Genomic DNA, 16184 nt, shown 5'->3' with positions numbered 1-16184 from the left:
CCCAATCTGCCTGAGGTGCCTGTGTGTTTTCGACCTGATGCCCCTGCAGTGTTCTCTCCGTATTGAGGCAGGAGTCAAGTGTGTGCTTGGCCCATGATTTTTGGCCCAGTGGCCCACAGACATTTGCAAAGGACAATGTACGACCTTATGTACACATCGTATATTTTTGTAAATACTATTTTTTTTAATTGTTACGTATAGCCGACTATTTCCTAAATATCACTGTTTAACTCAATTCCTTTTGTCCTTCCGTTCTTCCAAGGGGTTACTGGGTGTATATGTAATGTTGCTGCATGTGTTTGTGTGTATGGTGTTGTGGGTGAGGGTAGGGGTGTTGTGTGTGTGTCACTTTCTTTTTCCTCCCCCCCTCCCCTATGTGCTAGGTGCAGTACTCACCATGGTCATTGCCGCCGCCTTTGATATTCCAGCTGTATGAGGAGGTACACCAGCATGGGGAGGACCTGTAACTCGGGCTCAATGGCGTCCTGGTTCCTCGTTGAGTGTCGAGAGGTGAGTGGTTTCCCTTCCAAACACTGTTTCCGCCGTGCTTTTGATGGCGTTGGTACCGCCCCGGAAAAGCTGGCGGATTGGCGGGTTGTAATGGGGTGGGCGGTATATTGTCTTCTGCCTGTCTGTTGGCAGTAACCACTGCGGAGTTGGTTACTACCGCCGTGAGGGTCAGAGTGTTAAAGTGGCTGTCTATGATGGCGGTTTCCGCTTGGTCATCATCCCATTTTTTTACCGCCGGCCTGTTGGAGTTATTACCGCCGCTTTAACACCGACTGCCAGGGTTGTAATGAGGGCCACAGTGTTGTCTGAGAACAGGATGGAGATGTCCTGGTGGTTGGTTCACATGGATATGTGGAACAGCAAGGCCATATTCACATCAGTCCCGGAGATGATCATAGAGTCAGATGACAGTCGCTGGGGGACTCAATGTCCCAGGTGGAGATGGTCCCAGGAGTAACTTTGTTCACACATCCATTGTCTTGAGGTGTTAGCGGGGGTCTTTGTGATTCGATCCCTTTCTCCCCGCAAAGCGAATTGTTGTATTCTTCTCAGAATGGACAATGTTTCAGCAGTTCGGTATATAAACCGTCGGAAAGGGAAAAAAATCACGTCTTCTAGCCAAAATTGCGAAGGATTTCTGGCATTATTGTCTCAAACACCAGATATCAGTGACAACAGAGTATATTCCGGGTCGCTCCAATGTGGCAGTTGATTGGAACTCTCGCCTTTTATGCGACGCCAGCGATTGGAGGCTACACTCCCAGATTTTCCAGCTGCTGAATTGGTATTGGGGTCCATTCACGATAGACCTGTTCGCCTCTTGCCTGAACACTCATCATAAACAATGCTACATGCGTCTCTGTCATAAATTAGTTTTTTTCAACTCCTTCTCTTATTTACAAATGTATAGTCTACATATGGCAACATTTCTTTAGCCTTCTTTAAAATCCATCCAAAATTATTTCTGGTTTATCTTAAGACATGCAATAATGACGCATATAATTGTGTACATGTACTAAATGATATTTGAGTGTCTCATATAGTTTGCTAGTTTTATGGAATTGCTTCAACATACAATTCTGTTGAACAAACAGAAACATGAATTCAGATCCCTTCATTTTATCCTGAACAATGCTGTCATTGCAGTTCATGTCAATGTAATAAAAGTTTGATGGAAGGCTCCATCAACATAAAGGTATTGTCTGTCAAACGTTTACCAGCAGTGAAGGGCATTAAAAATTGCCCATTCAACCACCCACTCTAAATCGGGCAGGCAGTCAAACTGACAACCCTATGACAGACACACAGACCATCGTCGAAGTATATCTGTAACAGAAACAGAGTAGTTTCTATCACTGACATACTTAAGGCCTGCCCGTCTGTAAATCATGTAGTTGGACCTTCAGTGTGGGGGATAAGTTACTCTGTTGTACCCTCTCTGCCAAACTCTAAATCAGTCCCATACATCCGAATGTCCATCCTGAAGGGAGTGGATGTTGATTGGGTATCAGAGGAGGTAGGCACCCGGTGAGATGCTTGGCTTGTCAGGTGCAAGGGAGTACCTAGGAGTCATTACTGAACAGGAGAGTCTACATTTTCTGCAGGCGGCTGGCTTAAGTAGCAGTAAGCCATGGAGGCAGGAGGCCTTGCGCACCTACCTTTGATTGAGAACATAAAAAGCTCTTGCGTTCAGTAGTGAATTAGGGAAGTGCCATGTAGTGGTCCACGGAGCTAGGAGCGATTGAGGTGTGGATGGACTTGCCATTGGTATGCTGCCATGGAATTGCTGGAGCCTGATTATTCTGTCGTAACCAAAATTCTACCCAGGCCTAATGTGTTCTTCCTCATCTGTGTTCTTTTCCTTGTCTTTTTGCTACGCAACATTTTTTCATTGAATAATTGTTTCAGTATTATTCCTGGATGTGCAATGTACTTTCCTACTTTTAACACAGTCATAGGCTTATTTATGTTGCTTTCACACTATCTGCCATCTCTATTGACGTCTTAGGTACTTACACTCACAACTGTACTTCGCTACACCACTCCACTCCACATAATGTGACTATGGAACTCAACACCACTCCATTCTGCTCTAAACCACTTCATGCTACTCTACTCTATGCCGCTCCACTCTATACAATACCAATCTACCCCACTCAACACAATTCCACTCCACTCTAGGTCACTCAGCTGTACTCCACTCCACTCTGCATTATACAAATCTAATCTATGCCACTCTACTCCACCCGTCACTCCACTCTATGCCACTCTACGCCACACACCACTCTATGCCACTACACTCTCTGTTATAGCACAACACTAACTTTTAGCCATACTGAAGAGCAGCCTTGCTGCTGTAACACATGGCTAAATGACAACAGCTTAGACATGTACAAGAAATATTGGCTTTGCCAATGCATGTTATTTAAAGTGTCTGGTGATATACTGGTGAAATGGCAATTAAATAGTTACATAGTATTTTTTTTTTTAGGTTGAGCATCGCAGCGCAAGCACTGCTTTTCCAAGGTGTTGTTATCTATTTGGGCTTTAAGCCACGCCTACCTCATGCCCATCACTGGTTCATGGACTTGCCCTTCAAAAATACTTTGCTAATCATTGGTAAATGCTTTACGTTTGTCCCTCCTTGGGGCCGTCTGTTTACCGCAATGGACATCGACCCTGTTACATGGATAATTGCACTTTTGCCCATACGTTTGGCTGCGAGCGAACTTCTTTTTAGGGTCAAGCCTGCGTTGCATGCACTTGCGCATGCGTATCGCAGCGAGACTCTTTTGTATTTAGAAAAGGGCTCGGAGCCCTGTCAACTTCACGTCAGTGTTTTTTATTGGATCGTGGGCTTGCCTAATAAAATCTGCTTGGTTTAATTAGTTGAAGGCAGGCATAACTCATTCCTTTTCCGGTGGCTAGCCCTCCTCCAGCGCAGCGACCAAGTACAGAAAACATGCGAGGCTCGCTGTTTTCTATCGGGCTCGTGGACTTCTTTTTCTCTAATTTACGAGCTCGATCTCGCTTGGCAGAAGGAGCGCTTTACATAGTTAGTTTCACTTTTTCGGGTTATGTACATAAATGCACTTTTGCCCAATAGGTCAAAAGTCGGGTTAGGAGTTTACAACGCGATCAGCTCTAACATGAGAAAACGCGAGACCCGTTGCATTGTAAATGCTTGTTTCTTTTGTGTCTCCTTCATGGTTGCTTTGAATTGGCTCGCTTATGTGAAACTCTATTACTGTTCATGTTCAAGTTATGTGGCAAGAAATGTCCAGTTAGGAGTTTGCAACACGGATAGCTCTAACTCAAGCAAATGCGAGACCCATTGCATTGCAAATGCTTGTTAGGTTGAGCACTGCAGCGCCCAAGCGCTGCTTTTCCAACGTGTTGGTATGTATTTGGGCTTTTACCAACGCCCACCTTACACCCATCTCTACCACTCGTTCGTGGGCTTGCCCTTCAAAACTCCTCTAATGATATTGGTAAATGGTTTACGTTTGTCCCTCCTTGGGGGGGGGGGGGGGGGGGTTTCTTCCTGCCTTGGCCATCACCCTTGTTACAAGGCTAATTGCATTTTTGCCCATAGGTTTGACTGCGAGCGAACTTCTTTTTCCTTTTGTGTATCTCATTCACGAAGCTCATGGCGACCTTGGCGCTGTGAATAGGCTCGCATATGTGAAACTGTTTTACTTTTAATTTTCAATTTATTAGGCAAGAAAAGTCCGCTTAGGAGTTTACAACACTAATTGCTCTTACTCGAGAAAATGCGAGACCCATCGCATTAGAAATGCTTGCTTGTTTTTAAAGCTAGTTCTCTGACTTCCCACCTGCATTCATTGTCCCCGCACCACGGGAGGAGGGCGAGACCGTTTTCACTCTTCACTCAAGTGACATGGGCGGACGGGGCCACACCTACTGTGCGCTGCCTCTTCCCTCCCCCCCTTTCACAGCGGCTGGCAGCAACGACCTAACGAAGCATCGCTAGGCCAAACCCGAGAGAAGATATCAGTGCCCAGCCCGTGACACCTCCCGAATATCCAACAAAATGTTCTAGTTCCAAACCGAGCACCACACCAGCCAGTCTTAGGAGGGGGTCTCGGGCTGAGGAACGCTGGATTTGCACACCCAATCAGCACTTCTGGGCGGTGCATTAGGATTGACTGAGGTGCAGCCAATGATCCTATTCTCGGCTACCTTACAGATAAAGAGTACCGCCTACTTCCAGAATATATTCAACCGTGGGATTGGCTGTCCTGCGACCTGGAAGTGCTAACATTACGGACACGTGACATCCGTTAGATTGAATATACTGGCGCTCCGTCTAAGCAGCAAAGAGATGGTTACTTTACCACGAGGGTTGAAAGGTTGAAAATTAAAATTTATTTATTTATCTTCTCAAATAGAGTATTATTCCTGCGTGCCTTGGTGTACGTAGCCGGTTGCTCAACAGTAGCCATTCGTCAAAGATGCACTGATTCAAAAGGGATTGCCGGTTACTTTGCGAATCATAGCACACGATCTGTAGAGTAGTCGTGCTGTCAAAAAGTTGCAGTTTGAGATTATCAAATTATCGATTCATTTAATATGTGACACGTGGGTGTTTAAGCAGTAATTGAGGGGAATCACACCTGTCATGAGAAAATTGTACTTGTACAGTTGGAAAGCTGAAACAACGCCAATATATTAAACAACTGAAAAATCTGAATTATTGATGTGGCACTTTCAGGTTCTTGAAGGCCCGTTAGGTGTCAAAGCGCCATCTGGCTAAAAAAACACTTGACTTAATACAGAACGCTGATCTGCGACTGTTTAGCCAAATTGAGAATGCTTTGGAACTAACCTGATCCACTTGGCATGATACTAACGAATCGTTTCAGTTAGCCTGCAGTAATTCCCTTAGTATTTCGAAGTGTGACCCCTTGAAGGTTATAAAAGAGGCAAACTCAAAGTAAGAACTTTGTACAAGAACTCGCTTGGCGAGGAACGGGCACGGGTAGGAAACAAAGTGCAGAAAAGTAGTTTGGTGGCATCCCTGTCGATAACAAACATTGCACATGTTCTACAGAACCCAACCTCTAAATAGATCTTCACCTTGGTAAACGACACTTTGTTAGTTATAAAGGGATCCATTTACTGAGACCTGGCACATGGCTGTAAGTTGTTAATGGTTCGACCAGTCACGAGACACAAGGGTTGTTACCCTCATGGCTATTTTAGCTGCGTTCACTTTAATTGATTACCATCTTGAAAACAGCAGCAACATCACAGGTCTTTGGCTCCCTAGCAGAAACGTAGGTTGCATTTTATCTTGATTAAGACCAGACGTCCTCTCAGTAGACGTCGCCAGTGGAAAATTAATATCCAAGTCTCACTGCAGTTGGAGCCTGAAAGAGACGTTTTCCCAGGACTGCTGCTGGAAGCAAGGATCCACGTGAGTGAAACTCATACATTTTACTTAAACTGTATTGTGTACAGTGAACCCGCTACAAATCTGTACTTGTTGAGACTGTCTCACAGACACAGCTACAGAAGAATAAATGGGGTTGAAATGTTGGAAAACACTTGGGAGAGGGCAGCTGGTGGGAAAGGAGTTTCTTATGTTTCCAATTACATAATGAGTATTTTAGAAGAGTTCTGTGTGTCTTAGTGAAGCAGTGCAAATGTGCATATAAGGGTGAACACCATTGGTTTTAGGGTAAACAACAGCTAAGGTGAGATTATTAGAGGGACTTGGCGCTTCTGGTCCTACATTTCAGGATTTTGGTTAGATTTGCTCCGGGGCTAATGGTTGTCCGGGTATTTCATTTGCTCTTTTAAAAAAACACTGTTTTTCTGCATTATGATCAAGCAATAAAGTCCATTTGAGCAGTTCACAACAAAAAGTGATCTAGAACATTTTCCATCTATAATTCTTTCCTAAAGAGATTGGTGGTGCCATATGCTGTGCCATTTTGCACTGACTTGAGCCTCTGTCCTGTCCCTATTATTGTACAGGTACAATTTCATTTGATGGTTGTATCCCGTCCCTGCAGTCCAACCTAAAGTGTGACATCCATGGTCCCCAGATCTTCTCAAGTTCAGGAGTGCAGCCCATGCAATCTTAGACAACTCTTTCAGGCTCCATACATTTGTGTATGTCCACATACCATCTCTCCCTGGTTGGTTGCAGCACGTTTCTAACACTGATTAAACCCACAAGAAGAAGAGTCAAGTGTTTCCTAGCCATATCTTCGCCGTTTGCGTGGGGTTGTGAGAGGGACATTTGCCCCAAATACACTAGAAAATGTGTTTTGAATCTTTACCCAAAATGCTTGAATGACATTACCCCCCCCATGCATGGGAAGTGTCTGCAGATACTTACCGCCAGGAATCAAACCCTTTTTATGTAGTTTTCTCCTATAACAATATGCTCTATGATGTATTTGTACGGAATAAGGTGCAGGTTTATTTTTTATAGTGACCTTTATATGATGCATGAGAGCTGCCTCCAATCCATGCCCTGTAATGGCCTTATGTCCTCTTTCTACTTACATTGAAGGTCTACTATACTGTCAGCTGTATTATTCACTAATGTTGTGTTCATGGAAGATTTGTTTCCGTTCATTAATTTCTTTGTCAAGGCCCTATTTCCCAAGGCGACTGGTCTTGGGTAAGCATGACTAACCGAGAAAATCGGCATGATGGAGTTGTGTATTCATATTTCTCCTGCAACTGAGCCAACAACTTGATGTCACCCAACCTGGCTATATCTCCAATTTTAGTAATGTCTAGTTAGATCTCAGCTAGGAGTCCCTCAAGCTTTGTGACCTCCCCTTGGGCAGTTCCCAGCCACAGTGGGGTTTCTTTAGTTATTTTCTCTTTCGGCACCAGCTCTGTTGCTGTCCCTGCCCACAATCTGATCACTGCTACTGTTGAGCCCGCCAAATTCACTTCCTCTTTACCTTCTTAAATAAAATGCAAATAGGCCTTTCTACCATGATTATTTTACTTAACCAGGCTTAATTTTCATCCGCAGTGAAGGGAACCCAATCATGTATCTCAATACAGTGTATCCATAGCAAAGTTCTTAAGTCAGTCAGTCTCTCTCTCTCTCTCTCTCTCTCTCTCTCTCTCTCTCTCTCTCTCTCTCTCTCTCTCTCTCTCTCTCGTTTCTTAAAAACCTCTCAGGAACTACATTGGGGGTATGTGCAAGATGTGGACTTATTTGGTCAGGAAAATCATTTTAAAGATGATTGCTCCTCTTAGAAGGGAAAGTGTCAGTTTTCTTTTGAGTCCTCCCAGAAAGAGTGTTAATATAATATAACATCTATACGGTATTCAAGAATTGGAGCCCGAGGCCCTGTGATGTAAGGCTTCACGGAGTCGTTTTTGGTAAGACAGGTGCCACAGCTGTTTCCTTTAAGATATGCGTACAAGAGAGATGACAACAACACTTGTTCTTATGCTCTGCTGGCTGCTTGGTTAGTGTACACTACAAAGGAGATTTTCTTCAAGTCTGGTACTCTTGAGGAGACCACCAACGTGGAGATGTGAGAATGATAGCTAAAACAAGCAGGACAGAGTAGGGCCTAACTAAGAAAGAGGAATCGCTATCTGCCTGACCCGGAAAGATGGGTGACTGTTCCTCTTCGTCACAAATTTCTTACCCTCTTGACTCCCTGCTCTTTCAGAAGGCAGCAAATATATCTGCATCCTCCCACTCTTTCAACTAAAAGTTATAGTTCACCATGCAAAGCATGGAGCTGCAGACAACAGTCAGAGGCAAAGGTGTGCTGGCAAATAGTGGAATTTTGGGAAATGAAAAACTGAATTTCCAAGAAGTACCTTTCTCAAGGTGATAATCTGCAGGTCCTATCTTAGATGAGTGTTGCCTGTGTTGTTACATATGTAGGCATACCTCAGTTTGTCCAGTAAGCCACTCGGGAGATCACAGTGATATTTTTTATTGAATAGAACCTACCCGGGAATTAGAGTTTTCAGAATGTGCAGCGTGGGACCAGAATTCTCAGGCCTTGAGGCAGTGATAATCTATTTCACTAGACGGTAGAAGCAGCAAGAAGCACATTGAAAATCCCAAAGAGAGAGCAAAACAGCTTTGTGGCGAAGAGCTGCAGAGGGACAGGAAACATTTAGACCCCATGCCATCTCACTCTAAAGAGGGATGTTGCTAGGAGTGGGAAATTCTGACTCTGTCAAATATGTTTACCCTCCTTCAGATTCCTTACAGAATACTCCAGCTGAAACACCCCTTCCCAACATGGCTTGAGCCCCCTCCACAGTCTCCCTTTTCCCATTTCCCCATCACATTTTTAAAAAGGGTAAACCGTTTCCACACATAGTTAATTCAGCTGTCCTATAAAGAAAATCCGATAATTAAACAACATGTTGATCTACAATATGGAATTTGAGAGTGAGGTAGCCCCTGAACACACCACAATAGCATAATTAAACTGTACTTTCAAAGAAAGGTGTTATGAAAAGGAGTGAGATAACATTTGCTCTGCAAATGATAAACGTAAAAGGCATAAAAAAGCACAAAAATCCCACAAACTAGATAAACTTTGACAATAGGCACGTTTTTTCATCGCTTCTTTAAGATTGCCTAAATATGTACATGTCTTTGTAAGAAAAAAAATAGTAAATCCAACATGCTGGCAGGACAGCAAAGTACAGCACATGAAGATGCAAGTGGGGTTAGTGAATAGCATTGTATCTTAAAAAAAAAAAAGTCGAAGACATCCAAACACCAAGCACTTGGTAAATAAAAATCAATAAATTAGCAATTAAAATGTTTTTGTGTCAGCAAAGTAAACTCGCCAAAGTGCACACACCCTCTTGACAAACATAACGCTGCTTACGCCCATCACCAAACGGGAACACACATGGGCAGTGGAACTAGCCACAGAATGCCATCACCTTGATGTACAGCCCATTAAAACAGTGCAAAACATGCACAAAAGAAAATCAGTGTCTTACGGAGGCTTGGCGAAACCCAATCTATGAACTCCTTATTGTACTGTTTTGAATAATTGATGATCAATGGTCACCCAAAAAGCTAAAGCAGTCTGTGTACCCAGGCTTAACCAGGAAGACCGCAAGAGGTGCCTGGATAAGAGAAATTAGTACAGCTGTTATGACCACGGCCCAGGTGGACTAGTGCTGTAGGCATGACCCCATGTATGAAGCACCCGTTTCTTTCTGCCAGTGATATACATTCTAATGCTAGGCAAGTTAAGTGCCAGTGGTGGAGGACCGCTTCTCTCGTATGTGCACCCAGCTATGCTTAGCAACTGTACCCATAGCTAGAGCTGCCTGCTAAGCTGCTACCTGGACCACCTAAATTATGGGTCTCTTGCTGTTATCCCACATACTTCTCCCCAATGACCCTGCTTATCCTCTAGCACATTAGATCCTGTAGTCAGGAGAAGGGTCCACTATAAATTTGTGATGCCTGGAGAGATGTACTGAAATGGCTTGCAGTGGGGTGTACTGAAGAGATCTAGTCTATAGCACGTGTCAAGTGATAGCTTTCCCGGTTGGTGACACTGCAGGACACTGTGGCCCTCCTGGACTAAGTGATGAATACTGATAGGGATTGGAAGACTTAACACACTCCCAGGAGGTGAAGGATGGTATGTACACCCCACAATGGCTCAGTCTCCCACAAGCTACACCTCTGCGCCTCTAGAGTGGTAGGTTTCTAGAATAACAGATTTTCTATTTCCTTTACCCCTTGCACTAAGGACTTAATCAATGTGCCAGTCCTAAGCAGGAAACCGTTTGGACTGCAAGCAATGCACAACCCACTGAGCAATGTTTAGATAAGATGTGTTTCTGGTAACGATCAGTGCCATGATACAAGCAATGATATTTAGCAGAAATCCAAATCCTCGTTCATAAATAAATAACACACTCAAGGCACACTAGAAAACTGAATATGCATTTTTAAACGGCTATTATAAAAACCTGATCTAGTGTACAATATGAACTTCAAACATACAGAAAATAAACAATAAGGCAGCGAAAAAGTAAATGAACAATGTGAACAATAGACAATATTCTAACATGGTTATCATACTTCTAGCATTAGCAAGTGCTATCTTTAGGAACTATAAAAGCAGATTAGCAAATAAACCGGCTATTCTGAGTTTCAAAGGTGACGCACACTTGTATACCTAATTTAGAATAATAAAGCCTATTGTTCTGTCTGAATAACAAGCTTGCTATTAAGTATAAACACAGCCCAGTAAGCAGCCAGTGAAGGCCACTCACCATATAGCAGCAATTGGTTAAAGTGGGGGCTGAAGTTGTGCCCGTTCTCTCTATATATCAGTGGTGTGAAAGTACAGTTTTATAAGACTCAACTATAGGCCTGTTAAAGACTTGCATTATAAACAATCAATATGAAATGTCAAAATTCCCCTTCAGTGATTTCCAAATTATGTTGTGTTATTTTTAAGAATGAAACACACAGTCATTAACCTAATAGAAATTCTTTTAGTTAATAATGGATAGCAGTTATACACCCAGCAGAATTGATTACTGTTAGAAATGAGGTCTCTAGTTGGCAGTCGGTTTGCACCCTGTCCAAGTAGGGACCCTCACTCTAGTCAGGATAAGGGAGATACCTGCTCAGATAACCCCTGCTCAACCCCTTGGTAGCGGGGCTGGAGCATTCAGGCTTATCTCAGAAGCAATGTGTAAAGCATTTGCACATAACACACAGTAACACAGTGAAAACACTACAAAAGAACACCACACAAGTTTTAGAAAAATAACTAATATTGATCTATTTTAAACAAGACCAAATATGATAAAAACCCAACATACAGTAACAAAAATATGAATTATACAAGATTTACTCAAAAATACAGTTCTTTGAAGTCAATGGCTCGACCTGGGGCTATCGCGGCGTCATGAGCAACAAAACCAACAGTTCAGGCCGGCCACAGCATCGCAGGCCAGCTACGGTGTCGGGAATACCCTCAAACAGTACCTTGAATTTGCAGGGCGGCGTGATCCTCACGGTAAGCTCTGGAGAGCGGCATTGCGGTGTCGGTTCTGGAGTCGGTGCGGGAGTCGTCAGGCCCTTCAAGTTCACATGCGTTGCGGATCGAACTCCGTGCTGATGAAGTCAGGTGTGCCGGCGTGGATGGCGTTGGGGCTGCGGTGCGAAGCGGGATGACGCGACGTGCGGTGCCCACAGGTCACGGTGCAGGCAGCTGCTCGGTGACGGCGTCCAGCAGCATCGGTGAGACCAGGGCTGCGGTGTGAAGCCGGGCGATGCAACGTGCGGTGTCCACAGGTCACGGTGCAGGCAGCGTCGTCGTCGTTGCTAAAGCGCTGCCGTCGGTAGGCCCAAGCCAGCGGTACAGGACGGTGCTTCGTGACCCTCACGAGCGATGTCCACAGGCTACGGTGCAGGCAGGATGCCTGGTGACGACACAGCAGTCGATGATGCTGACATCGGTGGACCGGGGCTGAGGTGCGGGACGGTGCTTCTTGTACCTCAAGAGCAGTGTCCACAGGCCACGGTGCAGGCAGCGGTGCCTGTGTCAGCAGGAGCGTCGTCGTCGGGGATGCTCAGGCTGTGGTGTGAGCAGGCGATGCCAGAGTGCGGGGCCCACAGGTCGCGGTGTGAGCAGCGGCTTGGTGAAGTTGTCCGATGATGGCGTCTGTGAGACCAGGGTCACGGTGCGAAGCAGGGCAGTGCGACTGTGCAGCGTCAGCAGGTCACTGTACAGGCCAGTGTTGTTGTTGGCGGCGTTGCAGTGGTTTTTCCTCTTGAACAGCACAAAACACACAGTTCCCAGTGCTGCTGGTCGAGGAAACGGAAGTATTTGATGTCCCTGAGACTTCCAACAGGAGGCAAGCTCTACTCCAAGCCCTTGGAGAACTTTTTCAAGCAGTACACACAGCAAAGTTCACCCTTTGCACTCTTTTCAGGCAGAAGCAGCAACTGCAGGCCAGTCCAGCAAAGCAGCACAGCAAAGGGACAGTACTCCTCCTCCAGCTCTTCAGCTCTTCTCCTTGGCAGAGGTTCCTCTTGATTCCAGAAAGATTCTAAAAGTCTGGGTTTTGGATCTTCTTCTTATACCCAGTTCTGCCTTTGAAGTTGGCAAAGTGTTTGCAAGATCCTTCCTTGGCCAGGCCGCAGACGCACACCAGGGGGTTGGAGACTACATTGTGTGAGGGCAGGCACAGTCCTTTCAGGTGTGAACGACCACTCCTCCCTCCTCTTTAGCTCAGATGGTTCATCAGGATATGCCGGCTACACCTCAACCACCTTTTGTGTCACTGTCTAGAGAGGTGCAAAACAGCCCAACTGTCAAACTGACCCAGACAGACGATCCACAAACAGGCAGAGTCACAGAATGGTATAAGCAAGAAAATGCCTACTTTCTAAAAGTGGCATTTTCAAACAGACAATTTAAAAACCAACTTCACTAAAAGATGTATTTTTAAATTGTGAGTTCGGAAACCCTAAACTCCACATGTTATCTGCTCTCAAAGGGAATCTGCGCTTTAAGGATATTTAAAGGCAGCCCCCATGTTAACCTATGAGAGGGATAGGCCTTACACAGTGAAAACCGCATTTGGCAGTATTTCACTGTTAGGACATATAAAACACACTAGTACATGTCCTACCTTAAACATACACTCCACCCTGCCCATGGGGCTACATAGGACCTACCTTAGGGGTGTCTTACATGTAGTAAAAGGGAAGGTTTAGGCCTGGCAAGGGGGTACACTTCGAATTGGCAGTTTAAAACTGCACACACAGACGCTGCAGTGGCAGGTCTGAGCCATGTTTACAGGGATACTAATATGGGTGGCACAACCAGTGCTGCAGGCCCACTAGTAGCATTTGATTTACAGGCCCTGGGCAACTCTAGTGCACTTTACTAGGGACTTACCAGTAAATCAAATATGCCAATCATGGATAAATCAATCAGCAGTACACTTTACACAGAGAGCATATGCACTTTAGCACTGGTTAGCAGTGGTAAAGTATGCAGAGTCCTAAAGCAAACAAAAACAGGTCAGAAAAAATAGGAGGAAGGAGGCAAAAAGTTTTGGGATGACCATGCAAAAAGAGCCATTTCCAACAATTACGTATCATGAACTTATTTGTATAAATTTGCTCATCATATTTATGTGACTCACTTTGATAACTAAAGAACATGCTAGGACTGTTTACTGGATCTATTCAGTTATTTGCTTCTTAATTAATTTGCTCACACATTTCGTACAACAATGAAAGATTCTTGAAAGAAAATAGTGTTTACAGCAATGGGCAACCAAATCAGCCTACTTACACACTCCCCAACCACCCACTAGCATGTCCAAAAATAACACAACACACAGTTCCATTTTGAAGCTTGCACTGAGTGAGCATTTCTTGCTCCAACCCTCTCACTTCAGGAGTACATGGCTTTCCTGTGCGCACTATCCCTACAATATACGACTGTAGCTGTTAGGATCTGGGCGAGATTGAGTGTACACACAGAAAAGGCTACAGTTTATGTGACTAGGCAGGGCTAGTCTTGGTTGTTCGCATGCCCCAGGGCTGTCTTTTAGAGGCAATTTGAGGCTATAGCAAGCGTGCTGGTCCTGTGCACACACCCTTGCCGCCCCCTTCAAGATTGTGTGCAGAACCTATAGATACACTAAGCAGCAAGCACCTGACGAAACTGCGGAGTAAGGCAGAGAAACAGAAGTACAGAAGCCATCTGCGACCAGGCTGGAGACCAGGATGCCAGCAGGAGGCATGGTTTTGATGGCTGCAACACATGTTGAGGACATGGCTGCAGGAGCTCTGCTCAGCTCGTTTTCTCCTCTAGGTCTGCCTACCTTTTGTACTCTTTGTAGCCAAGTGAAATCTGGATCTCCAGTCGATCCTCTCAAACCAGATATTTTTATGAAACTTCAGGAACAGCATTTCCCTCCCACTCTAAAACTGTCAATCTCTCTCTTTCTACCGCCTCTGTACCTGGTCCTTGGAAACATGCTATATTTACTCTGTTACTTAAGAAACAGTCTTTAGACACTTCTAAGTGGGAACATGTTTGCCCTATCTCTCTTCTGCCTTTTCTGGCAAAAGTTATGGAGTGGTATGCTAACAGCATTTTAATCAGCTTCTTAGAGGACAGTCGCAACCTGGATCCTTTTGAAACGGCTTTCGACTGATGCATAGCATGGAATCTGCACTTCTGGCAGTCTCTTAGCATGTCTGTTAGTGCCTTGGATAAAAGCAGATCATCAGCCTTGATTCTACTCAATCTTAGCACCATGTTTGATATGGTGTCCCATCAAATCTTACTCACTCGGGTTGCAGAACCTTGGCATAAGAAGCACTGTGCTTTCTTGGTGTGCCTCCTTTCTTTTTGAGCATTCTTTCCAGGTTATTTCTCCTCCACACAGCTTTCAATCTCATGTGCTCCAGAGTGGCGCCCCTCAGTGTCCTTCATTAAGTTTTACATTGTTCAAAGTACATATTCAGCCTTTAGCTCAGGTGGTGAAGTCTGCTGGGTCACGCTGATATCATATGCAGATGATATGCAGCTTGTACTTTCTGCATCAGACAATCCTTCACAAGATAGGGCCAAATTCCTTGAAGGTATACTTGTGGTCGCTGAATAGATGACAGACACTCATGACATGGTCTATGACATAATTTATGACATTACTCATGACATCTCAAATAACATTGATGACATCATCCAATAAGAGTGTTAGTTTTGTTATAGTTTACATAGTGGCGGGTAACCACTACATTAATTTTCTACCTAATTTTGTACAGCCTGTGTCAAGCTAATCGGTATAAGTGTTTACAAAACGCATGTGCTCCTAATGCACCATTGGTGTATAGAGGTAGGTAACAGTTCACATGAGCACTGGCAGCAAGAGAGTTCCACGCTACAGACCAATTTTGTTTAAAAATATATATGTATATATATATATTTCCCAAAGGAACACACGGAGGAAGAACATCACTGGTGTTTATGTGTACACCAGCCCCTGCAATTCGTTTTAACCTAACTGGCCTTGCACAAATAATAAACACTGGTGATCCACTTTCTCCTTCCTCTGTGTGTCCCTTCTTTGGGAAGTATTGCAAGATTTCTTGTTCGCGCCCGACACCGTGCTCCTGCTGGGCAGCATAGATTGCAGCGGGCTATTGGTTGATATATATATATGTCAACTCCTCCTCTCCTCTTCACGGTAGGAAAGAAAACGGCATATGCCCAACTCCAGTGTCCGCTTCTCTGTGATTTTATTTATTTACGAGATCATGGCACTCTGCCACATACCAAAGCGTTTCAACTCATGCAAAGTGAGCCTTGTTCACGGATGGGCGTGGCCAGCCTCACCACCATTTTAAAGTGCCAGTGTGCCAAATCTCCATTAAAACAAACAAAAACATCTCACATCTTGAAAATCCTTTTTCTCCAACCAGTTAAACACAAATTCTTTCATTTAAAAAACTCATTATGATTAGCCTAATATGTTTAACATATCTGATATATATATTTTTTTTCCTACTTGCTGACCAAGTTTCCATAGGAAAAGCATTTTTCTGTTTTGCTAATAACATTTGCTCCATTTGAAGAATCTTCACAAAATTTTCAAAACTAGTTTGCCATTCACTTCAACTGCTGTCT

At 44.3% G+C, this 16184-nt stretch overlaps 1 protein-coding gene across 1 annotated transcript in view; it reads left to right on the top strand.

The window, feature by feature from the left end:
* The first annotated feature begins 4817 nt into the window (after positions 1-4817).
* PKMYT1 (protein kinase, membrane associated tyrosine/threonine 1) overlaps positions 4818-16184 on the top strand; it is a 304511-nt gene continuing 293144 nt past the window's right edge. Inside the window, exon 1 of the mRNA XM_069244353.1 lies at positions 4818-5950. The gene's annotated coding sequence lies outside the window, so the exon portion shown is untranslated. The remainder of the gene's footprint in view (positions 5951-16184) is intronic.

This window comes from Pleurodeles waltl, chromosome 7 (genome assembly GCF_031143425.1).
Source record: "Pleurodeles waltl isolate 20211129_DDA chromosome 7, aPleWal1.hap1.20221129, whole genome shotgun sequence".
Taxonomy (NCBI): Eukaryota; Metazoa; Chordata; class Amphibia; order Caudata; family Salamandridae; genus Pleurodeles; species Pleurodeles waltl.
The sequence above is the reverse complement of the archived record's forward strand: the minus strand, read 5'-3'. Positions and strand labels throughout refer to the sequence as shown.